Source organism: Coturnix japonica, chromosome 3, assembly GCF_054131305.1.
Source record: "Coturnix japonica strain WE chromosome 3, WE-NBRP24, whole genome shotgun sequence".
Classification (NCBI taxonomy): domain Eukaryota; kingdom Metazoa; phylum Chordata; class Aves; order Galliformes; family Phasianidae; genus Coturnix; species Coturnix japonica.
Window position 1 is genome coordinate 84959670 of NC_140665.1, and position 27248 is coordinate 84986917.

General features: G+C 36.2%; 1 protein-coding gene across 5 annotated transcripts in view; it reads left to right on the plus strand.

Annotated features, from left to right (window-relative positions):
• The window catches only part of CSMD1 (CUB and Sushi multiple domains 1), an 883639-nt gene that overhangs the window by 459628 nt on the left and 396763 nt on the right, over window positions 1–27248 (plus strand). The gene's annotated exons all lie outside the window — the stretch shown is intronic.

Sequence of the window (27248 nt, forward strand, 5' to 3'; positions counted from 1 at the left end):
GACGCCCTACCATGGCAGGGACATCAACCTCCAGATCTAGCACTAAACTAATACCAGACTAGACTAGATTAGATTACATTTGTATGAAAATGAGGAGTACTGGACCTCACAAATCTCTATGGAAAGACAAAGAACATCTAAAATAAATCCCTTAAGGGGCTTTTTAGAAAGTTCTTAATTCAAACAAGCAGTCTAGAGTGACATTTCTCTGGGGCTGTATTTATCTCCACTGAGCAGCTTCAAGCTCTCTGTGATGAACTGAAATTGAATCATTATCACAAATCATTTCCACAATTTGCCTGAGATATGACAATTTGATTTTATTGAGTGGTTCACATAAAAATTAAATTCCAGTGTGAAGTTGCATCTTAGATCTGGAACATGTTATTTATTTGCTAGGTCAGTACCACTATATGTGCTACTATTATGCAACAAGGTTTCTCAGATGAAAATTCCTCCGATTGAAAACTACATTTTCCATCTAATTGGTTCCAAATTGTACATCAACTGTGCAATTTTCAAAGGTGATGCAATATGTTCTGTCACAATGTCTGGTAATTTTGAGGCTGTTTCCATTAAAGTGACAACTCTGTACAGATGGACTACAATACCCTCCATTTCAAAGACATTCACCTGTAGCACTGTCACAAACTAGCTAAGTTTTTCTAAACATTGCTGTCTTTATCTTGAGTAAGAGTGGTAAATGCTGTTATAAACATATGTTGTCTTCTATTGAAAACAGTATTTATTTGATTTTTAAATATATAATAAAAGCCTGATGTATGAACCATTTTTTTAAAATGAATTATCCATATTCTGCTCTTGTTTTGTTATTGTGTGACTCCAATTTATTTCCTTGGCTGTATTAGCATGTGACACCATAGACAGGTATTCCCTTCTATTCCACATGGGCACAGACAGATTTTAAGTGACTGCTTGCAAATGCTGTGTTACTGCCTACCAGAGGATACAGAATGTTCTGGTGATAGTTGTCTCAAACTCAATGATCTAGTAGATCACAGAGAATGTTAAGTGAACACTAGGCAACCTATGTTCATAGTACAGACATAGATGAGGAAAAAAATGTGAGGCCACAAACAAGCCTAAATTATTTCTGTGAACATCGTGATCTCAGAAATATCAGCCCTGTACAGAAAAACAACATTTAAAACTAAGGGTTTTGATTATTCTTTGAAAATGTAACCTGATAATGTCAAACAGTACCCAGCATTATGGTGGCATCCAGAAGCACTTTAAAATAGATTTGTTTTTACTTTTGTTCCTGTGCTCACTGTAAGCAAATTGGGATTTGACAAACAACAGGCTTTCTCTGGGATTTCTATGATGCTCTCTTGTCTGCCTTATATTTTCTCCAAAAATGAAACTAAATGGAGAAGCTAATGCTACTCCTAGCGTGGAAGCCTGATGTGTAATTCAGTGTATTTAGAGCAAGTATGATCAAAAGAATAGTTTGTTCTCTTTGTATGGGACAGAATGGAGACTGACTATAAATCTATGCTGTGAGAATGAGTTGAGTTGAGAGGCTTAGGACTGCAATATCTAACTTCTTCCTTCTCATCAACTGAAAAAGGACAAAATTAGGACTGAGAACATGTAGCTAAAGGTCACTTTTTTGTTCAGATGTTTACTGTATTTTAGAAACAGTTGCCAATTTGAGCAAGGATTCATAGTACTGTAAGCTGTTTTAGCAGGCTTTGCACAAGTTGGATTAGCTGAAACTTTTTTTTTTTTTTTTAATTGGAGGATTTTGATGCTGAAATCTCTGCTTCTGTGTTTTGTTAGCCAGATATGAACCTTAAATTATATTTTAATGAGCAGGTCCGATGTGAACAAGGAACATCAGTTGAGCAAGTAGGGGGAAAAGCGATAGAAATGAGTTTACAGTGCAGATTTCTATGTTATTTTTTTTCCCAATAATATAGCTCAGTCCCCACTATAAAAATATCAGTTTTTCTTAGTTATATTTTCTTTTCATGCTGACATTGATGCTGACACTTTATTTTTGTGTGCTTACTCATCTATTCTTGTGTTTACTGCAGTTCTTCATTACTTCTATTCTTACACATTTGCATCTGTTATTAATAGCAGATGGGATGCTGAGGAATGCAGTTGCATGATTCAGCAGCAGTCATGTCTCTTTAATCAGTAGCATCTGAGACAACATGCATTTACTGCATGACTGCACCATTGTATTTGACACTGATGATGGATTACTGCTTCGAATAAGCTTTCAATATTTGTTCATTATATACGCTACTAAATTGTGCGTTTCTTATACCAACTTGCTGAAGATCTCTGTCCATAATTAAAATTCAGCTGGTGCTATCTTGATTCTAAAACTATCAATACTGATTACGTTATAACTTATTCATCCTAGGATGGCTAATGTAGTAACTTGCAATGACTATCTTGTGAAACTAGTAATTTAAATTCTTAATAAATAAATAAATGTAGCTCAAACAAAGCACTATCTGCTGACTGATCTATTTCTGCCATATTTCTCCTTATGTTTTGATTATAAATAACTACTAAAAATATCTTTGTCTGAATAAAAGTTATGAGAACAGTCACCATTCTGTGCTATGCCCCAGAATATAGCTGACAGATGATTAGAAATAGTTGTTACAGGAGTATGACCTCCGTTTAGTCTGCCTTGGCCCCTGTTTCTTAGGCATAGCTGAGCCAGAGGTGAAAAAAAATCTGAATTTGCATAAAAGATGACACAGTGAAGGGAAAGAGGCATTCTAATTTGATGTTATGTATTCAGTATGGAGTCCATAGGCAGACAATGAGAACGGTGCTGAGCTCGTACCTGTTTCTCTTTACAGCACATGGTTTAATGCCTTTAGAGACAGGGAGGTGAGTACTCAAAAAGGTTGCATGTGATTGCATTGTGCTTATTCTGAACTTCCTAGCAGTGATAAGGCTTTTAGGCTGTGACAGCAAAAAATGATTAAGAACGGCAGTGGAGTTACTGTGTGGTAATTGGTCATGATGTATTAGTAGGCACTGGCAGAGGCCTCTTGAAAACAGTATATTATTGCTCTAATAATCATTTCTATTACTGCAGTTTGTACTGTTTTTTTTTAAGTGAATGATTTACCTATGCCTACGTTAAAGCTGAAAAGCTTTTGCATGGCTGATTGAAGCTGTAGGCAGACATTTCAATAACTAGCTTCAGGTAAGCTAAATTTGTGATTCCTGGAAATATTCTTTATAGAATGGCATTATGCATTGAAATTGTTTCCCAGTTTTGGTCCAGGTATCTATTGTTCTGAATATATTACTGCTTTAAATATAGCAGGTGTACTAACATAACTGCATCACATGGCAGGAGGTGGTATGCCCTAGTTGTGGGGAGAGGTCAGAAAGGACCTTTTTGAAGCTGATGGAGTAAGTTACAAACAAAAATGCACAGACATGAACTGAGAATGTAAGTGATGCTGCAGACAATACCAGAGACTGGATGACTCCAGCTACTAATTAGTGGGCCATCAAGAAACTTCAGATAGAGCATTGGAGAGGGCCAGGTGGATGTAACTAATAGGAAGGGAGAAATGACAAACATGAGGCATTGGGATATTCAGAGGTGACTTGAAAAGAGAATTTACAAAATAGTTATGAGATAAAAATTCAAAAGGAACAAAATGAGTAAGATAGAAAGGGCTGCTGATGTGTGAAATGGATCCTGTTAGCACAGGTGTCTGACTTGAGTCCAATGACTGATCACAACACTTTGTACTGTTTGTCTATTTTTCTAATTAAATCCTTCCTTAACATCATGTTTTTATGATCATCAGTATTCCACATCATCATATCATGTAGTGTACTGGGAATTAAAGTGTTAATGCTCCAGGTCCACAGAGCAAAGAGAAGAAACTATGTTCCTCAAAAGACTGCTGTGCTGATATATGCATTCCTTCTGTGCAGGAATGATAAGGTGGTGTTGTGTCATCTGACATTCTCTTGCTTTCCTTGACCTTTTCTCTTTGCTGCTTTTCTCCTTTGCTGCTGCCCATCCTGACTGTGCAAGTACTGTAAGGCCTACAGCTTTCAAATACTCTCTCATTATATCTGATTTATTAGCTTCAATTCTAATTATCTTGTATACCGATACCATATTTAGTAAATTAGTTTGTTTCTCCTCAGATCATTGCCACTGTTTTTTTTTTTTGTTTTTTTTGTTTGTTTGGTTGGTTGGTTTTTGTGGGTTTTTTTTGTTTGTTTGTTTGTTTGTTTGTTTTTTTGCAAATTATTTTGGGGTCCCCTGTTTCCCTTCTCCAGAGGTGTGGATTTTGCAAATCTCTCCTCCCACTAATCCCGGAACTGGGCCAAACCAACCTATAAACTTAACTACCTCTCTGTATAAATTTGCCCTCCATCTCATTTTTGTGGGAATGCTGCAGGTCCTAAGCACCAGATAGTGGGGGAGCAGCATGTGCAGGCTGAGTGCCAGCTTCTGAAGTCAGGTTGTGCTGTGGGTGCCCTGGCCTGCGGTACCAGTAGCCAGAGCTTGCAGGATCTTTAGCCACCAGCAACCACTGATAGGGAAGTCAAGTTGGTTGTGTCTGGTGTGAGTCCTGGGAGCATGGGTGGCAGTGACATCAAGTGGCAGACCCTGCTGGCATCCTTTGTATGTGACTTGGAACGTGCTCTTGGCTTGGCCAGACTTGCAAGAAGAGAGGGGCAACCATGTCCTTTGCTGTGGAATTGAGAGCATTTGTGCACTGGGCTGGAGGAAGCTCCAGGATCTTCTGGGGGATGTGGCACATTGTAGCATCCTTTAACACTGCACATGTTATATACTGCTAAAAGTAAGAAGAAAAATAGGACAAAAAATGTTCAGGCTCATTCCAGTTAAATATCTGTTTAAAAATGGGGAAGTTAGAAAGTATCTATTTCTATGTACTACTTTGATGCAAGCTGTGGAATCCAAGTTGGTACTAGGCAATAGATTTCAATTATTTGGAATGATTAAAAACCTTTATTTACTACAATGATGACATTAAGCTACATTAGAATTTAAATGTTCAGTCTTGTTCTTTAGAGCACTGAAAAGTACTGAAAATACTGACGACTTTTTACAGATTTTATGTTTTGTTTTCTTCTCCTAAAACGAGGACAAAATACTTCAATTTGGTGTTATATTGCCTGCTTAAAAAGGGGGAAAAAACAAAACAAAACAAAACAAAAATCTGTATGATAAAAATGTAAGCATTGAAATAATCTGTATGCTGGCCAAGACTGCACTGTAGTTTCCTGATGAGCTGACACTTTCAGCAGTTAAACTTTTCAGTGTCAGTCATCTGTTGGGCAGAGAATCCCTCTTTGGTGAGTGACAGTTTTTGTATCAGCTCAGGACTGACCAAGGAACTCTTTAAACATGTTGTGACAGAAACAATCTGAGTCTGCTTCAGCAGGGTTAGCACGTTAAATTAGCAATGTCACATCTCAACAGTGGGTACATAAGAAAGCATAATGATCTTGTTTGAGCCCCATATTGAGAGAGGAAATGAAGAAAACATATTTTTGCTGCTGCTCTTCGTTTTTTTTTGATAAATAGAATTCTGTGAATATAAGATTTGGATTTCAAAGTACAAGTAACAATACAAAAAATATATGGGTCCTTTGCCTAGTGAGACAAATTTCTGGAGTGTGTCTGGAGAAGAATGAATCTGTGGGGGGCCTGGAGCACAAGACTTACAGGGAGCAACTGAGTAATTGGGATTGCTTAGTCTGGAGAAGAGGATGATCAGGGGAGACCTTATTCCTCTCCACAACTGCCCGACAGGAGGTTGTGGTGAGGAAGGGGATGGCCTTTTTTCACACATAACTAGTGATAGGACGAGAGGGAATGACCTCAAGTTGTACCAGAGTAGGTTCAGGCTGGATATTAGAAGTTTCTCCTAAAGAGTCATCAGGTGCTTCCCAAGGAATTAGGTGAGTCACAGTCCCTGGAGGTGTTCAAAAAACCTTTAAATGTTGTAGCAGGTGACATGGCTTAGTGGGGAAACATTAGTGTTAGGTGGGTTGTTGAACTGGATGATCACGGAGGTCTTTTCCAACCTTGGTTATACTGTGATTCAATCTTGTATATCATTTAATTTTTCCTTAAAATGGAAGGGCGTAAAGTACCTACCGGGAATTAACACCAAACAAACCAGAGTAAATTCCTTCAGGAAGGATGTTTTTGGTGATATGCATATTGAAAAACAGTACTAAATCTTGAAAAGAGTTTGAGTCAATAGTAGTATTGGTAAGCAGTAGCCAAAAGAAAATGCCTTAAGCTTAAGGTGCAGCATTTATCTGTGGTAATAGTGTAAGGCTTCTCTAAAATGTGCCTATGGTGGGTCTGCTTTTGAGCCTGCGGTTACATCCTATTAGTTGTGTGTTCAAACTGAGTTTCAGATTGTGTTGTGGAAAACTTTTGGATTCTAGACTCCACGTGGAGCAAATGAAAACTGAACATGTCACCATGAGATTTAAGGTACATACTACCTGTACACATGGCTAAAATAGGCCCCTGGAAAGCCCTGAGAAAATATCTCACGTCTGAAACCAAGCCCTTAAAGGTGGCTAAGACACTGGAAATCAGGATAGGCACAATCATCTCTGAAGGAAAAAAAAAATCTTTATAAAATGTGATTGACAATTTCTGTTTGTTTGTTTGAAATGGAAGTGGTTTCACTTATATTCTTTATTACTACCTAAATATATATATAGTTCATTTATTGTTGAATAGGTCCGAAACTCTTCTGTTTATTTTTCACAATTAGCTGGTATTCATCTCTGCTGTGACTAAGTGCAAAATTTTTTCTAGCTCTAAAGATTAGCTTAAACACAAACTAAAAGCAAAGGAGAGTCTGCAGTGGGTGTGTTTTATGGACACTCTGCTGGTGTTCTGTCATTTATTCCTGTATGACTTCTGCTTTCTTTTCTGTTATTCACCAGATCTTTTACAATTATCTTTATCCTAAAGATGGCTAAATGAGTAAGTAAGGCAATAAAAATGATTTCACTCAAATTCAGGAGGCACTTGTAATAAGGCAGCTTAAGTTCCTGAAATAGTCTTTTTCTCCAGGTTGGATGAAGTTATGTTGTTACACAATGTCTTCTAAGGCTGACAGGAGTCTTCTATTTAATACACATTTTATTTGGAGCCTACTCTTGTTATGACATTGCTAGAGCATTTGTAGCCTTCTCCAAGCTTTAGGAATGTTTGGTTTCCACATCAGATGCAGCAAATGAAGGAGAAAGACACCATGCTGCTTAAGAAAGAACAGTTCGGTATGTATATGGAAGTAAAAATTTAACAGTGTAGGACATTAAAATCAGTTATGGAATTAACTAATTAAATTTTTAATCTCCAAAATAAGGTGTTTCAGAAGTTGATTTTTACCCTGATACTTTGCAGTAGTCTTAACCCTGTTCCAGAAGGGCCCAGAAGAACTCAATGTACCTCATTTCTGGTTTGAGAGCATTATAAACTTCAGATGCATTTGCTGAGAAGTGAGTTAAAGCTGCAAGATACTTCTTCTGAGTTGTTTATCTCCAAGTGCAGTTCAAATACTTCTAGCAGGTTTATGTTGTGAACTTAAAGGTGAATATGGTAAGCAAATCCCACTTCTTACATGTTCATAGAGTTTACTTATGAACGTAAGACAACAGAACATTGAAGACTTCTTTAGATTACATTATGCTTATATAAAAGGAAATGCTTGGCAGTAGATTTTAATACAAATGAAAATAGGACACTAAAATTAAGTCTTTAATGCAGGCAGGCTCAATAAATGGTTATTCCTTCTTCAGTTCTTTGCTGCTTCTCGCATTGGCAGAGGAAGATGTGTGTATGGGTATAAAATATTTTTCTCAAAGCTCATGTAAGACTGTGAAAGGTTATTAGTTCTTTATTAGAATTGTTTAATCATAACTATGACTATATTCACAAAGAGAACAAAGTTGATGTAGCTAACCCTCTAGTAATCCCTAAACAAATTGGTATAGTTAGATGCATCTTAGAATATGATTTTCTTTCCACTCTAAAAACGTGTGTAATTCCACTTGGATTTCTCTTTAGTTTTGAATGTAGCCTGCTCCTTCCATGTAATTACTCCAAGCCTGGCTTCTGTTTTTTAATGCTTCCTTGGTGAGAGATATCCTTTGAATCTGCCTGTTTGTTCATGGGTTAATTGCGATGCAGTGAAGTTAAGGGAGGCTTAGGTGATGCTTTGAGAGATCAAAAACAATGCAGCGCTGTGTGCTAATTAGAAATGTCATTACGAGAAATTAATTTTGTTTTTTTTATGGGAAATTTTCAGTGTGTGCACAGGGAAACGTATCTGGGTTGGGCCAACTCCATTTTTTTGGGTTTAGTGGATAAGTAGTCATTGTGAATCCATATTGAACTTTGTATGTTACACCCAGATTTTCAGTTCATTACGTTATCTCTTCATGAGCATGAGGGAAAAACACTTTACAGATGGTTACTTTTTCTAGCCGTATCTTTAGTTCTCTTATTTTGAAATGATTCAAAAGTGGAACTATGTGTGTGGAGTGGCTCTTTAATTACTTTTTTTCTTTCTACAGTAGGTTTTTGTGTTACTCTAAGGTTTACAATATTTCATTGTGTATGATTTTTTTTTAACCATAATTATCTGTTTTGAAATTAGAGCAAATCTTTGCAGAGTACGAATCTTTCACTATATCTTTATAACTTTAGCCTTCTTTTTGTTCTGCTAATTTGTATCTCTATATGGCTTACAAGTTAATTAATCAACTCCTTAAGATAACAAGAAATACTCTGGAACTTTTTGTTCTTCACAGCTTAATTGGCTTTTATGTACAAGGATGCATAGGGAACTTTTTTGCAGATGGTAGAACTGTCAAATAACGCTGTTGAGGAGTGGAATACCCTGAATTAAATCATCCTGATTCGAGTCAGAGTCGTTTAATGGGTCCAGACTGTTGGTGAAGGTAGAAAACAGACATGGATTATGTCTGTCCTTCTGCTCTAATACATCTCTAAAGTTACTTCAGTCAGCTGTATCAGAATGTCTTATTGACTTTGTTCTGACTTTAAAACACCTTCAGCATCTTTACTTGTGAATAACAATAAGCTTATGATTCAGTCTTACTAGCTTTATTGAGAATTGCACATTCCATCCATACTTGTTTCAAATTCTTTGTTAGCAATACCATATTGTAGTCTATGTTATGCTCCTTTTTGAACTCCAAGAAAACCAAAGATTAGTCCCTTGTGGTTGCAGTTGAGCAGTTTGCATTTTCTCCTGTATGAATTACAAAATTATCAAAGAAAAATATGTGCCTATTTGAGTAGAGTGCAAATTTGCAATTGTAAGAAATCTGATAATTTTTATTCAGTCTTCCTCTACCTTTTATGCTTATGTTTATTTAACCAAAAAATGTATCTTTATTAAGTAAACAGTTCTGAATGCACAGTATGTGAATATCCTGTGAAAGAAAAGTACTAAAGCTTTCCCTCTCTCCTTTTGTTTCTTTTTGAAGATGAAACTTAGGAATTGGAAGGAGGAAAGAGGATGACACCAAAAATTGAAAGTGAGAAATAGTATTTTATTGCTGCATTGAACTTGCAGGAAATCATTTGTCAATCCCTTCCCATCAAGTGCTGATGTAGCTGGTGGAAAGATTTGATTAGAAAGTACAAATACCTTCACAGAAGTAGGAAAAAAGAAACTGAGAATTTTTAGTCAAGCAGAAACTGAACAAGAAACAATAGTTGAAAAATATAACTAAAAATACTGGTACAAAATCAGATGAAACAGCAGTGCTTAGTGCCTCTTGATAACATGTCTCTCTGACTTGCGGAATCAAACTCTATAATCCAGAGATGGGTTATAAAGCAGGTATGTTTATTCCAGCGTTGCGCAGCGCCGGGTGCAAGGGGGATAGCTCCTCCAAACTTGCACCCCGTAAGGAGAAAAGTGTGTTACAGATATAGGTTAAGCTAATACATAATCAATAGTCTCCTCCTCAGTTTGATTACATATTCATTACATTCCCTATGGCCCCGTTCCCCGCAACCCCATTCCCTCATTCCCCCTGACCCCATTCCCCGCGACCCTTGCCGATGTTTTGGGGTGAAATTCTTCTTCTGTTTTCTTCTTGGTGTTATCTGCTGTTATTGTTCTCCCATGTCGGCATCATCTTGCCCGGGGGGGGATCTAATCTTTCTTGTCAGAGGTCTCCGGACAGTTTCTTCTTATCTTTATTGCCCTCTTCTCTGGCTTTATTTTGACTAAGTGTCTGCAATTCCCCCTTTCCCTGCACTTTTAAATGTACAGTTACCCTTTGTCTTGGTTTCTGTGAAGTTCCCCTTTCCCTTTCTATAGCAAAGTGTTACCTTACCACCATTCTGAGGCTTTGCTCACTCTTCATCTCGATGCTTGTTCTATCCTACTATCCAGTTCTGAACAATGTATTAATATCACCTACTGCAGTTAATGTAAAAATAATACAAGTTTCCTTATTTTCCATTGTAGCCCTATTGGTTACATTTTTTCTGTTTTCTGAAGGGTTTAAAAATTGTGTAAGCATTATGTAAATTGAGCCCATGTTTTCCTGATAAAATTAAAGATCTGCAGTTTTTTAGGAGCTCGTAACTTTCACAGCCAGAAAGAGTTGTGTGGGTTGTTTCTGTTCTTGTTTTTATTCTATTTTAAACAAACCCGGTGGAGAATCAGGATGTGTTCTAAACTCTGATGGTGTCATGGGGAGTATGTAGATCCTCTACATAAGACTATGCTGAAACAATCTGTTATAGGGGCTATTAACTGATAGAAGTGCTAGAACAGACGTTTCCAGCTCATTAAGGTAGTCTTACCGTTGGCCAAGATGCATCTAATTTTGCTTAGACTTCTCCCATTTTTTCACATGTGTAGATTTTAATTAATTGTAGTGACGTTAGATAAACTTTTGCCCCCACTGGTGCATTATCCTTAGAAGGCAGATGATAAAGCAGAGGAGTATTAAAGGTTTCTTAAGCACGCTGCGTTGCTTGGAGCTATAAAACTGGCAGGAAAGTGTGATTTGAAGGTTTTAACTAAGCTAGAAGGGAGAATATTTCTCCTGCCCTTTTCTCCTTCCTTGGAATCATAACCATGTGCATTGCTGACCCCACAGTAGACAGGAAAAAATGAGTAGTATGCAACATGCTTTAACTCCCAGCTCCCTAGCTTATGGGGTCAGGAAGCTAATGATGCCTTCAGGAATGTGTGACCATGGCTGAGGCACAGCTGAGTCCTCTTATGGCATAGGTACTTCGGCCTATTCTACCCTGATTCTAATGAAATGTAATGTATAGCCATTTTCTAGAATTATTAAATTACAGCAGAGGTGTTTCAAAGGGACCTTTTAAAAGATCTTCAGGTTTGTGCTTACATCCTTTACAGGGACTATTGTACGTCTTTTGAGGTTGTTTTTCTTATTGTTTTTCTTTTTGTTTGTATAATTATTTCTTTACTTGAGAGGTGAGAGGTCTTCCAAGAAAAAAGGTGTGTCAGTTAAAAAGCACATAAGGAAAAAAAAAAAAAAATACTGACACTTTAGATAAGCAGGTATATCACAGACTGGATGTGATTACCAATGTGACATCCTGTAATTAAAAACACATAAACAATGTTCAGTAAATAGGACAGGAAACTATCCACAGGTTTCAATCTATGTAAAACTGTCAGTGGCCTTGTCCACTGAGAAAGCTCATATGTCTTTGTCCCCCAACAGCAGGAGAATCAGCCTGGTATGAAGGGCAAGGGAATGACAAAGTATCTTTTATGCAGTGCTGCCTTGCTTGGAGCTGTAAAGCTGATGGGTAAATGAGCTTTCCTCCTGTGATCTACAGCACGAAGTTCCTCTGAATGTTTAAGCCATCAAATGCATTTTAAACTTTACAGTGTGTTTTAAGACAGTGAGGTTGCTTTGTGTAGTGCTACAAGAAGTCCTGAGTTTCCTAGGTTACTTAATACCATGTGAAACAGAGGAAGAGCTAAATTAAGTTCTGTGTTTTATTAAGAGTATCTGTGATCTCCAGTGTTTCTCTTTCAGGAAAAGAAGATTCTACACATTACATTTGAAAAGGGAAGCAAAACACTTCTCTCATCACTGTGGCAGTGTGTGTATATTTCCATATACATATATGTGTGTGTGTATACGTATATATATATGTAAAATGTTTTTCCCCAGCTTGTAGTGAGACTGATGCATAATAAATCAACTTATTGGTTTTTTGGATTTTAAAGAAAAACAGAGGTCCTGATTTACATTTGTGAAAGCATCCTGAGCCATACTGAGTTCATTACAGCGATGACCATCACGGTCCTTTGAGGGCAGCTTCTTAGGTGGCTGATGCTTTCTCTATGATTCATTCACTGCTGTTCCTTGACAGGAGTAGTCTTAAAAATACTTGAATTTTACAAAATGAATCTTAGTTTATGAGATAGAAGCTGGTTCTATTGTATTTTATTTGCTGCAGTGGTTAAGTAAAATCTTCTATTTGCCTAGATCCTCCATAGCTGTTAGTAAACTGGCAGACATGCAAAAAAGGCATCTCAGAAGCATGGTGAGATTAGAATTGGGGGAAGCTAATTGTTCTTAATGTTAAGAAAACTTCAAACTATTTACACATCAACCATTTAAACATTTATGATAATTTTCACTATTTCTACAATTTTAAGTACAGTCATCACCTTACTCCATATCATTACAATTGATATGTAGTACTTGTGTTTTAGTGAAATATTCTAATACTACGTCATTTCAGGTTCCATTTGACAGTTTTGTCAAAGCTTTCATCGCTTCATTAGGAATAATTTTTCTCATTCTGTTTAACATACCAACTTGATTCAGTGTTTCATGCTGCCAGTGTGGGGAGGAGGGGGAAGTAGGTTAATACATCGCCTGTTTCCTAATGACAATATCAAATATTTTACAGTACAAGCAGTAGCTGTTGTTGTGGTGTTGTAAGAATATAAACTAGGTAGTATTTATGGTCAGAAATAGCATTTCCCAATTAAGTCAAGTTACAATAGATTGGCAGCATAACTTTTGAGTATGAAGCCATTTTGCAGATCAGGATATTTTTAAATATGCTCTATGTTTTTATTAGCTGAAGTTCAAGTTAAATGTTACATGTACCTGTGCGCCTTGCCTCTCTAATACTAAAATGATGCTTTTCTCACTTCAGTATGTGGAAAATACTGAATGCCTTGTGTTATGTTCTGACAGATGACACAGAAATTGCTAGAAGCTGGCAATAGTGACTACAAGTATGGGTTTTGTTTTCTTTTGCTTTTCTTCTTCCCCACAAGAGTTTCCATCCTCCTTATCCATGCAAACTGTGTGTGGCAAGAATTTAAGCTCTATAAACCACAGCTTTTTCTTTAAATTTGTATTATATAACTTGCATCTTCAGAGTTTTTCAGGTGTGAAACAAAGTTAAACATTGAACTGATGCCATTATCTTGGTGTTACATGTAAGCCATCACCCTGGCTGCAAGAAGCAACCTACTCTATCTTGAAATAGAATTAACATTTTCAATTTATAGAAGTTAAATCAAGGAGATTATATGTATTCCTAAGATGTTGACTGTGAATATAAAGTAGCAGCACAGGCTGTGATATGAGAAAGGGACAAGGGAACTAGGTACAGTATGTGATAGCTTGGGGAAGGACACCTCAGGAATGAGGGTGGGTCTGGGGGAGCATCAGGGGCCAGATCCTGCCTGCATGGGCTCTTGGACTTTGTGTCAGCCATTGGTCAGCTTGTCTATTGCAAAGGTTATGCCCATGCACATAGCTGAATTTAGCTGTTTGTGTAGGAGTTTTGAATAAACCTCTTTATTGCAAATGTCAGAATTCCATTACAACAGATCTTTTTCTCTGTAGTGTCAAATCAGCTTTGTAAACAAGAGAGGCAGTCAATGCAAGAAAATACTTTGACTGCATCATTCTGCTCTGAAGTACACTGATTCCAGTGCAACTTCTGTGACCAGCTTCTCTGTCCAGTCATATTTCATTTACACATGAGTGAATCAGAAATACTGTGCTTAAAAGTAGTCTGTATCTTTCACAAGGAGACCTGTGTTGTACAGTGCTGTTGAAGACCATCTGAGATAGTGTGAAGAAAAAGTTTCCCTTTGATTTAAAACAAAACAATTTTATTTCCTTTGGATATTTCCAAGGGATATTATTTCCCCTGAACTTAAATAATGTATGAAGCATTTATCTGAATTCCTGGCACTGAATCTTTTGAATCAGCACTTACAACTAAAGATAAGTGGTCAGGCAGTGAGACTCAATGGTGGTGCCTTCTAACTACTGCTATTCTGTTCCTGTTTTATTCCTGTTCTATAACCATGTATAGGAAGACGTATGCGACTAGATTGCGACCTACTTGCTTCAAAGAAGGATTAGCAAAACTATAACAACACTTTTTTCTGAATCTCATCCTATTAGATGTGTGTTTCTAATGTCATGGATCACCATTTTAAGAAAAAGTGTTGTAGATGTGAGTTCTTTCATAACCTCTTTCTTAACGCTTTATTTTCTGACTGAGTATTATTTTAGTCTGCTGAACAGTTTGCTGGAAGTTGCAGATGCCAGCAGCCTCGGGATGCTGTGGTGATTTTCAAAAGCATCACCTGTAGCTCTGAGAATGAATCTGGGAGTGAAGTACTGTTGAAGTAGGAAGTGGAGATACAGAAAGGAAGGGTTCTGAAATGAAGTGCTGGTGCATGCTATGGTTTTGTCATTTGTAGCCCACTCATGATGTAAAATGGAATTTGGGAAGCATTTAAAACAGAAGGTTAACAGTATCTGCCAAAGAACTTAACTACAGCTAGAAAGAAGATGGTTGTAATTTCCAATTTTGCCAGAATGTCGTGGTATTTTTGAAATTCTGGAATTTCCCTTTGTATTTTGTGTATCATATAGAACATAATCAAATGCTACCTACTTGGATGTAGTGCTCAGGGATATGATTTAGCAGAGGATTTTTAGAGTTAGGATACGATGGTTAGGCTGCAGTTGGACTTGATGATCTTCAAGGTCTTTTCCAACCTGGGTGATTCCATGATTCTATGATTCTACTTGTGTCAGATAAATATTTTTCAAACTCTCTGCCACACTGGTAATGTTTTACAGGAATATCTTGTATGGAAGGCATTTAATAAACTATTTTCATACCTCTTAGTGGAAAATAATTAATTCTGATAGTGATCTTATTTAGGGACAGATTCAGTGCATGGTAGTTATTTCAACATTATTATACCACATGTGCTTCTTCATTAGTCTAAAGTATCTTCGAACAAACTTCTAAACTTAATTTTTGAACCAGGAGAAATCATGAAGATCTTTAATATCTGCAGATTATATATTTAGAGATTGTATTGGATGTACTGAAGTAGTATTTAATATTTCAAGTTTCCTACTGGTTTCATAAAGAACAAGAAAAGACATTACACAGATGGGAGGTATTTCATAGCCAGCCTTAGAACCACTTTAAATATGTGAGTGAGTAATGAAAGCAGAATGTGTTTGTCTCTTGATATTACTCCTAACCTTGACAAGCTCTATACAGACAGAAAACCTATTTAGTGAAAAGGAGTTGCTGTGATTACTGAATGAAAATAAAGCTTTCAGCTCTGTCATTTAACGAGTGGCAGATGATAGAACTGTATGGTTTTGGGGTTTTTTATGGTGAGAAAATTGGTTCATATTATCACAATGATGCACAAAATCCCTTTACCCACGGGCTTTGTGTGAAGCAAATTGAAGTTCTAAGTTGCACCTTAGAGTGACAGTGCAGCATTGGACTGGAGCATTTAAAACTTCAGAAACTTGAAAAAAGGCACAGACAGCAGTTCAACAAGCTAAAATCTCCTTGTAACACAGTTGTACAAAAGCCTAAAATAAAAAAAAGGCTATTTGATCTATTTAAGACTTCTGAATCTTTACAGGTGTGATCCTTGCTATCACTACAGTGCAGATTTTAACCTTGCTTCATTCTTTCAGATCTAACAGAGCTGTAATTTTAAATGGTTTTTAGTTGTCTTTTCATTGTACATCCAAGCAGGTGAGGTTAGAGATGCTGAGTCAAAGCCAAAAAATTATGTTGGTTATATGTGAGAAGGTTGTTCCGTTCAATCAGAGGTGTCAGTGAAGATAGCTGCCTGATCTCTCCACTAAAAATATAATTGTAAAGGGTTAGCTGCTTTCAGCACTTCTTTGTAACCACAGAAAAAAAAACCAAAAAAAACCACCCCCACATTTTGTTGCATCTAGCACTGCTGCAATGGAGCGACTTTCAAATCAGCCTTGAAAACTGGGATTTTCTGGGATTTTTACTGATTGTTTATTTTCTGTGAAGTGTTCCATAGAATTGCATAAGAGCAGTGCTAGTGTGAAATGCTCTCTGAGGGGACGGCAAATGCTTTGGACAGTGTTCATGGAGTCATCCAAATTTCAGCTGCCATAGAAGCTTCTGTTGCTTTTTCTCTTCCTTGTCTGGGATGAATGAGAAATCAATACCATCTTGGTGTGCTCATCCAGTGTATTAAATTGTATCGGGACGTGGGCTGATGGCACTAACAGCCATCTATGCTGTTGTTTGATGGATTGCAGCATGCATTTTGTTTGGGCCAAGCAGCACTTTCCAAATGGTTCTTGGGAATAATTCAGAAATTAGTAATTGTTCTGAACAGGCAATCTGGATACAGCCATCCTGTTTTGCAGGCTCAGGAAGTATAATAATAACAACATGCCAGGTGGCCTCAGAGCTGTTCAGTTCTTGTGCACAGCGCAGGCGGCACTTTTCCTTATCCTGGTCTGGTGACTCACAGAGATGTAGCGTCTCTAGAAGTTGAGCACAGTGTCCAGGGAACAGCTCAGTCTTCTGGTTCTTTGAGTAGATGAGACTTGGGTGTTTTGTTTTTTCAGCTTTGAAGATCACCTTTACCCTTTTGTACAGATGTGGTACAGAAACAAACAGGGAATTTATGAATTTTGAGACAATTTAAACTCTTCTATTACTTCCAGTAAATCTTTGAGACAAATAATAGCAGACATTCTCCTTTAACTGCACGTTGAAGAAATATTACAGTAAACTTTTCCTTTGATAGGGCATCAACCTCACAGATGGCTTCATTGTTCAAATAGCCACAATACTAGTTTTGCTGTCAAGATTGTGATAAAATTGAGGAGGATAAAAATACCTTCTGGTGTTCCATATGCTGTTTTGAGCTTAAGGTTAAAATAGACAACTGCATCCACAGTGGACAGAATGTCATATTACATAAAAACATTAACAACCATTAGTAGATTTTCTGTTTGTTTCATCTTTTACCACATCGGTGTTGTTAGAAAGAATTATGAAGTTGGAGGATATGTGGGAATTGTTTAAAATTGTCTGGCTGCAAATGTCACTTACAGCTACAATCTTACAAAAAGACCCAGCATCATCTCCACATCAGAAGGATCCTGAGAGCAGTCCTGCACAGATTCAGTATTGATCAGACCTTTATGGAATGCAGGAGCAAGAAACTGGGTTAGTACAGAGCCCTGTGGAATGGGTTGTATTGCTCAAGTGGACTCTAAAATGCCAGTTGTGAAAAAACAAACAAACAAACAAACAAAAAAAAAACAATCAGAGTCAGTTTTACGAAAAAGAGGGAAGCTTGTGGTGCATATCATAACATAGGAAATAACTTGTTAAGAATTCTTGTACACCCAAAGCAAACAAGAATTGAAGGCTGAGAATGGAAGTGCTTTAGAAGCACAGAATGGCCGAGATTGGAAGGGACCTCAGGGATCATGAGTCCATTAACCTCTACATTTAATACTAGACCAGGCTGCCCAGGGACCCATCTAGCCTAGCTTTGGAACAACTCCAGGGATGGGGCATCCACAACCTCTCTGTTCCAGCACCTTACCACAAGATCATCTGCTTCCACCTCCTTGCTATAGGCAGGGACACCTCCCACTAGACCAGGTTGCTCAAAACTCCACCCAACCTTGCCTTGAATGCTTCCAGGGAGGGGGCTTCCACAACCTCACTGGGCTACCTGTGACAGTATCTCATCAGATTCACAATAATTTATTTCTAAGATCTGTTCTAAATCTACCCTCTTCCAGTTGAATGCCCTTTCCCCTTGTCCTGTTGCTAAATGAAAATAGTTAACTCGGGAATCCTTTTTTTCTCTATGAAGTCAGCTGCCTCACAAAATGTTATAAGCTCAGATCTTAATAGAAATCATATTGAATGATATTTATCATAGTTATCATTGCTACTTTAATTTTCTCAGACTTCATACATACCAAGCACAGATGGTTCTATGGTTTATTTAAGTCTGTGAAACTCAGCACATTGAACTGTATGTTACCTGGGGATTCCCCAGGTAGCAAACTATATAAAAGTGTAATTATTCTCCTATAGCAAAAGCATTGGCAACAGTAAATTACACTCCTGCTTTTATACAGCAGTTTTTCTGTGTTACTGAAGTAGGCAGTGAGTTATCTGACACCTGTTGAAGTGAGAGACTGTAAATGATGAGCATGCGAAAGACTTCATAAATCAAATAATCTGATGCCATTTTTAAGAACAAATGGGTAAAAGGTTTAAAATGTACTACTGCATTTTTGTTATCTCAAGGAATTCCCACAACAAATCAAAGTGAAATATTAAATTAGCTGAGGAAAAAAACAAAAACAAAAACAAAAACAAAAAACAATAAACAACCATATTCCTGTTGGAAAATGAAAAATGAAAAAGAACTTCAGGGGCTTGAGAACTGTAATATATCCCGTTCTGTTTAACATTACATGCTTCTGGTATGTTTCTAGCCTCTGTCCAAGACAAATCCTATCTAGTAATACTATTTATCAGGGAGTAAGACAGCACAGAGACTTTTTTTTTTTTTTTTTTCTCCAGACATCAAATGTGTGAGTCAACCATGCTTGATAAGATGTGAGGGTAAACTTGCATGATACGACTTGTGTGTGCCACTCAGCTTTAGGACCTGAGTCTCAGTTCTTCTTATTTTCAATACCAGGTGTTACCAGGATGCCTGCATGTCATACTGAATTCTCACTAAAAATTTGCCTTGTGTGTGCTTTAAACAACAACAATAACAAAATAAAGTGTCTGCTATCTGTGGAACACTACTTACCAAAACACTGGGGGAAAAAGAAGAGTTGAGGGAAGCTTGTGAGTCTCCCACCGCATTAACAGGGGTGTGCCTGGGTTGAAATAGCATCCCTCGTAGTGCTTTATTAGTTTTCCAGTCTTTGCTGTGGTCTCAGGAGACAGTAAACCAGGCTATAAGAAATAAAGGGAATGCAAAGTAATAAAGTGTACTGTGAATGAATATTGTCTTATTTAGTATTGAGTTGCAAAAGCAAAGGAGACCTGATCTCTTTAAATAAACATCAGCATTTCTACTAAGTTGTTTTTTTCAAATTCAGTTTGTTATTTTCACTTACCTCTTTTTCAGTCTTGTAGTATTGTCCCTGACCTGTGAATACTTAGCCTTGAGAACGATACAGTGGAACAAAAAAGCTGTTCCACATTTTCAGTTTATGCTTTTCATTTGGTACTTAGCATGAAGTTTTATCTGTTCATTAATAAAAAAAAAAATAAAAAATCATGAATGTGTTTTGCTGGTAGAGAAAGTATTTCACTTCTCTTTAATCTCAGAATCTTAGAATGGCTTGGGTTGGAAGGGATCTCAAGGATCAAGTTCCAACCTCCTTGCCACAGGCAGGGCTGCCAAGTGCTAGATCAAGTACTAGATCAGATTGCCCAAAGTGGGCAAATTAATCAGACACAGTCTGTAGTATTTATAAGATTATTTGTATATAGAGTGTTTATAGCTTCTTAAGTGAAAAGGGAGCACCTTCCTACTTTATTCTGTTAAAATCATAATTCTTACATAGTAGAGCAGGTCTTAATAGTTTAAAAATTCAGTACAATTTATTACCAATTGTTGCAGAGTGATACCCCTCTATTGCTTTCTGTGTCGTCTGTCTTCAACTATTTCACAATTCACCTGTACAGAAAAAAAGGTTTCAAACTGTAGGATATATAACATCTATGAATAGTTAGGTAACATATTTATGAATCCTTAAATTTTCTGTTCCTTTTGAAATTTTTTTGGAATAGTTACAAGAAAATACAAATCTTGATTGAGAGAGATATTTTGTTTAATCCTGTAACTACATCAGGATTGTGCCTTGGTACATTCCTGTCTTCCATCTTCAGATAATTGTGCTTTTTCTCATAAAATAAGAACTCATTTTTATTCTTTTTGCAAAATCAACTTCAAGTGTCTGCATGAAACATAAATGTCACAAAGTTCCGTGTGCTGGGATGCTGACTAGTTAGAAATTGTCTCTACTTGGGCAGGATGGATGAGGAAGCTTCTGCATTCCTTGCTCAAACTCCTTAAATAATATGAAGTTACTTTTACTTAAAACTGGTTTATAGACTAGATTCAGGTCTGACCTAGTTCTACTCCCTCTACTCTCCTCCCTGTTAGTGCATGGAAACTGCCCTGTAAATTTTGTGTAAACACATTAAGAATGCTTATTGTTTTCAACCTACTCACAATTGTGATTAGTTCATAGTTTTGTTTTTGTCCCAGCCCTGCCATCAGCTTGTATTTATATATGTGACCTTGATGTTTGCCTCCCAGAGTCTTAATAGCCTTCATATTTTAGGTTTTTTTTGGGGTTGTCTTTTCTCCCCACATGAAATCTGTAAGTCTTCCAGTATCGCCATAAATGCTCTTCAGTCCCTTGATCACTTCAGTAGCTCTGCTCTGCATTTCTTTCAGATTGAATTGCTCTTATTTGAACAAGGATTAATCAGATTTGTATTTAGAACTCCATATGGAGTCTTAGCAGATTCTTATCTTTCTTTGATCCTTCATTTAATACATAGAGATACTGTTTTTGCCTTCATATTGTATGTGACTTCAAGCAAAGGACGAATGTGATTTATTTATTTTTAATGAGTGCCACTCCATTGCCTAATGAAATACACAGAAGTCTGATTTAAAATAAATAATAATAATAATAAATTGCTTGTTTTATAAGTGAGGTGGTGAGGCAGAAGTCATTTTATGATTATGTTTTTGTTGTTGATTGTTTGGAAGTAATTCTGCTGAAGGATAGTTGGGAAAGCAGAAGTTCCTTTGTTGCCAAAAAGTCAGGATGATCTATGACATAACGAGAAGGTCAGGAAGCAAATGTTGCACATGCTTGTAATTATTATTCTGACAAACAGGAAGACCATAGAAAACGGAACTTTTTCAAGGGGGTGGAAAAGCATAATTTTGGTATTTATGAAAAATGAGTAATGACTTTTGATCTCCGGTAGCTGGGAAAGTTACCATTTATAAATCTTGTACAGTATCAAATGCTTTTTATAGCCTCTCCCTGGACTTTTACACTCAACTTGTTCTTTCTTGTCCTCGCTCAAGAAGAGAAAACTGTATTCAAGAAATATTGCTCACTAATCTCAGCTCATGGAGGAAAGTGAGTGGGACATCTGAGGCAAAACAAGTATAAGGAAACAAAGTTTTAGCTTTAATTTCAGATATATATTTTTTTATTTTATTTTGTTTCCTGAGAGTTTTCTGGCGTTGTTTGTACAGTATTGACTTTTATGGTCTTATAACCAACGGCAAGACATTTATTACATACTTCATAATAAAAGTAAACACACTAAAAATAAAATCCATCAATCTTTTGTTATTACCTGTACAAGAAAATTAAAATATCAATCTCAATGTGGAAGATGTATTAGAGTTTGAAAGTTGCTGAATACTCCCAAATGATTTTCAAAGCTGTGCAATCCGGTACAATTTTGCACATCATTAGAGACTGACAGACACAATTGGGTAAATGTTTGTAAGACAAGAAAACTGTAGATTTCAAAAGTGATATCTAGTATTTTATTTGGAAAATGTTGCAAAGATTTGAGTGCACAAATACTGAAATGTACATATAAAGGAAAATAGATTTCCTGTTTTCCTTTGATTGTATGAAAATACAGAATTCTATGTGGCAAGCAAACAATAGACAGGCTTTATTTCTGTAAGCCAATAAGGTTATTTTTTATATCTCTGCTAGTTTCAACAAGTAAGTTGCCAGCAGATAACTACTCAAACGTACTTAATGCTTCACTGTGTAAATTGCAATTGCATGTAGTTTCTTCAGGTGCTATATTTGAGGTCTTTAAGTGTATGGCTTTATTACAGGGTATTGAATGAATTTGCAATTTGCATTTTTTTTTTTTTTAATTCTACTTCTTACAGTGGACTCTTTCTTCTTCTAGAGTAAGCTAAATTATATCCATTACATTTTGATAAAATGATTTTGAAAAGTATAAGTATCCCAAGCTAGGTAGCTTTGTATGCTTTATTCTGTAAGCTAGTTTTATATGTGTGAGTATGTATATGCACATGTACCAATTGTAAAAAGCTTGGTATTGCAATTTTATTAGCAGATTTTTGATACTGTATGTTGAAAGGCTACTTCAAGAGATATATAGAACAAATTGTGTCAATCTATTCATTAAATATGTAAGCTGAATTGTGTTTACAACTCTTCAAAAAATATTTATGCAACAGGCTAACAATGGCTTAGTTGCCGTTACTGAAACACTATTCCAGGCTTAAGGGTAGAGATTCAAAGTCAAGCTGCTACAGTATCCATCAGTTTGTTCTGTTATTTAAAATGCTGAAGGCATATTGTTAGGCTGTATGGATATAGAGATTCTGTACTATTGCATATATAAGAAAAAAAAAAAAAAAAAAAAAGAAAAAAAAGAAATCTTTCTGTAAGTGCTTGTGGTTTTTGGAAAGCCTTCATCCTGACATAAATATTACAATTTCACTGCTGTCAAAATCAATGGCATTTTAATTTAAGGTTATGAAAACATGTAGTTGTCAAAATTATTTTGAAGTGAAAGAGCAGAACTGTCAATTATGAATTTGAGTTCAACAGAAAAAAGTATGTTTCCACTGACAGTGCTTAAGTAAGATTATAGCTGTTCTAAACCATTATACAACAAGACATGACTGGAACACTGAGGTTTATTAACAGAAGCCATGAGATAAAAATCCATATACTTACTCACTCCCCTTCACTATATTTTTCCCAGAGATTACTGCCCCTCAACAATGTTGAAACTGAGTCAGATTAATAGCTTTTACCAGGCATATCCAACCTGCGGCCCATGGGTCATATGCAACCTCCCTCCCCCCCACCCTGCATCACATCATTGTAGAGTAGATCCCCACTGAGTAGCTTGACCTGGCCCCATGCATGTACCTATCCCTGAACAGCAACCAAACCATCAGTGTGTGATTGGCACTGTCGGAGCTGAAACCACGAGATGGGGAGGATGCAGTGCAGTGCTAACTTAAAACACAGTTAAACACAGCACAGTTTAACAACTGAAAATATGCAGTCTCACTTTCTAATCTGATAAAGGAATCTGAGCTATCAAGGTTGTAAAATAAATAATCAAAGTTGGGGTATATTCACTGATTCATTTCCTGTTGATGTAAATACCTGCAATCAGACATTCAACTCACTAATCTGATTGTCTCTTTCCTAAATGGATCAAAAAGAATAAAATTTTATCAAAATCTCTGCCACAGGCAGTGAGAGCTCACTAAGAATTTCAACCACTTCCATCAAACCAGATGCTGATGCATTAGTTTTACAAGAGCAAATATGTCATAGAGGACGAACAGCATATGGCAGACGTTTAACCATGATTTCAACAAAAAACTTTGACAGAGCTCTCAGTAGCATTGTAGTAAGAGAGCCAGTGGAGCATGAAATGGGTAAATTAATTCTGAAGCAGAGAGAAAATTGACTGGACTGCAAGGTTCGGAGTGTTGTGGCCACCAATGAAAAGCTCAACTGGCAACCAGTTACCAGTTGATTCGTTGATGATACAACCCGCCTGATGAGACTGGTCAGGCAGGACCTGCCTTTCATGGACCCATGCTAGCTGGGTCTGATCCCCTGCTTGTCCTGCACATGCCTTGTGATCTTGTTCAAGATGGTCTGTTCTGTAACCTTCCCTGGTACTGCTTAGACAGCACTGAACTCTTCTCTTTGGTGATGAGGACAGGATCTGAGGCTGACATGTAGCTGCATCAGGGGAAGGTCAGGTTTTGTGTTAGGAAAAGGCTCTTCACCAAAGAGTTGGTCCGTGGGAATTTTGTAATGGATAGGACTGTGCTATTTCTGTTACTGCGTAATTCTGTAACAAATGACTGGCATCCATTTGCTGTATATATATACCGATGCAGAAGTCAGAACTGATGGATCAATTACCTATTAATTGTACATAGCTTCTGGGGGAAGAAGAAAAAAAAAATATATATATTAATAAATGGACAGTGAAATATTACATGCTTTTCATTTGATTCAACAGGAATAATTATTTAAAAAAGAAAGGTCAAAATGTACTGTAATGGAGTTTAATATAAGGCAATAGAAGTTAAAAGAAAAAAAAAACAATATATTGACTTTGTAGTCATTACCTAGGTAGAAATGGCAAGCACAGTTGTCTAGTCTTCTTCAGAATTAATGTTTCAAAGCAAATTTCACTACCTATACTTTGGAACAGTTATTTATAGTACTTTCAGAACAGATTGTTTAAAGGGAGTGCATATGTTTATGGTTGCGTGTATATATATATATATATATATATATATATATATATATATACACATACATATACATATAATCATAAAACATATTTAAATCCATATTTTCTTCAGTATAGCCCTTGTAGTTTTGTAGATTGAAAGGCTATTATTTCTTTTCTCTACATTACTTTTGAAATTAGGCTGCTTTTCTGAGTTGAAATATAGATTTTTGTTTCAATTTTTTCATGTAAGAAAATCCAGCATTATTTTCCTCTCCTCTTCGCTAGCATCTTTTCTTTGCACAATGAGTACAGTTATCACTTTCCTTACAAATTGTTTTCTTTGTCTGTGACTTTGGAATAATAGTTCTACATTCATGTTAAGTTTATGCACAAAACCGAAGTCCAATATGTAAGTCACATGGACAGGAAATCATGTGTTCTTTATCACATCAGTGAAACAACCTGACATCAGTCCTGAATTTTTCTATGTATCTAATTTTCTCTCTACTTCTAAAATTCCTACGAGCTTTGCAATTCCAAAGCTGCTCTCAAGAGACTCTGGCTTCTCCCTTATGTTTTTTTTTTGTTTGTTTGTTTGTTTGTTTGTTTTTGGTTTTTTTTGTTTTGTTTTGTTTTGTTTTGTTTGTTTGTTTTTTGTTTTTGTTTTTTTTTCTTTTTCCTTCCCCTTCTTATGTTTTTTTCCTTTGTGTGTGTGTGGTTTTTTTTGTTGTTTTTTTTATTTTATTTTATTTTATTTTTTTCCTTTGAATCCACAGTATAAGATTGTAATGGGTATAGAAGAATGTAACAGAGGTGTTATGAAACAACAGGAACTATACATATATCACTTAAAGTCTAATAAAGCTATAGAAATAAGAAAGAAACCTTGCTCCTTTTTCTTTTTATTTTATATTATTTTATTTCTAATTTGAATTAAAAACTTCCATAGTTGTTTTCAAGTCCTGACTACCATTTGTATTATTGTCTTGTAAAAGCTTACCAACTGGCTCACAAAAGGATAAATCCAATATCTTATAAGTGAGAATGGCAGTCCGAGCTTTTTGATATTAAGGCCTCTGGGCAGTTATTGCAATATAGCAGTTGATTGTGATATCTGTAAAAACAGTGACAGAAACAACAACAACAAAAACAACAAAAAAAAACCCTAATTATTGCTCTCCTGAAGTCATTGCCAGATTGTCTCCAACCAGTATTTTCAGCAACAATTAGGAAATTAATTTTAATAGTTGTATAACTGATTTCAAGTCTAGATACCTAATTATAGAAGTTGGGATGCCAGAGACCTCAAAATCTGATATATATATATCAGAAAATTACATGTGCTTATTTTATAAGCACATGTAATGTGCTTAAAAAATTACATGTGCTTATTTTAATAGGATATATTAGCAAATTAGTAGATTACATTACATTTTGATCATATGCCTTTGTTAAACAGTTCAATTTTAAGCTCTTTCTTCATATAGATACAGGCAGTGGCCCAAGTAAAAGGTTTGTGCAGTCTAGGAAGAGAGAATCTTTCCTTATACATTACCGGTGTTTTAGAATTACTTTCATGAATTATTCTTACTGCACAGGGCTCCATTGATGTATATTGGAAAATGAAGTCAACACAGGTTCTTACACCTGCCTTACTGGTCAATGCAGACTCATGAGGAAGAAATCTTAAGAGGTGGATCTGCTTAGCTATTCTGCGAGTAGCCTCAGTATATTTTAATGCAGTATATTTTGAAATTGTTCTCAGTGAGCAGTTAATGTCAAATGATTTCATAGTTGAAACATCTTAATAACCAAAGACACGATTAAATTAGCGATTCACCTGGCTTCCTTAAAGAAGAGACTGCAAATTCTCAATCCTGTTGAAAGTAAACTCCATTAACCTTACAAAAAATAGTCTTTTTTTGTTGAAAACCTGGCAATAATGAATTTATGTAACCTTTGCATACAATAACTTGGCTCAGCTAGTACTGTCATTATCTAAAGTTTTTTTTGTTTTTTTTTTTTTGTTAGTTACAAACCTGCAAAAGTCAATTCATTTTAGGCACAGACTAGAAGTAGTTAAATATATGCAGAGGGAATACTGCAGCTACCTCAGTATACTTCAATGAAAATTTTAGAAAAGCACATAAATAATGTAGTTAAATGCTTGATCTTTACAAGTGGTGAAATCCTGTGAACTATTACATGTATTATTGAACATGGCTGTCATTCTCAGATCACTCATCTTCTACTGTTTCTTAGGAGGTTATGGTAAAATGCATGCTAGATTCAGGATGCCCAATTCCATATTTTTTTTCTGGGTGGACTTGACAGGGGCAGTGGTAAGAAAAGGAAGAAGAAAAACCTTACCTGTACAGAGACAGAAGCCTAACTTGTTGCAGTACAGTTACAACAGTTAGACACTGTCAGTTGTCATGTGTAAGAACGATGCAGGTTTGTCTTGATAGTCCTTCACTGGGACTGTATTTTATTAGATATATTATTTTTGACTAAAGTGGTG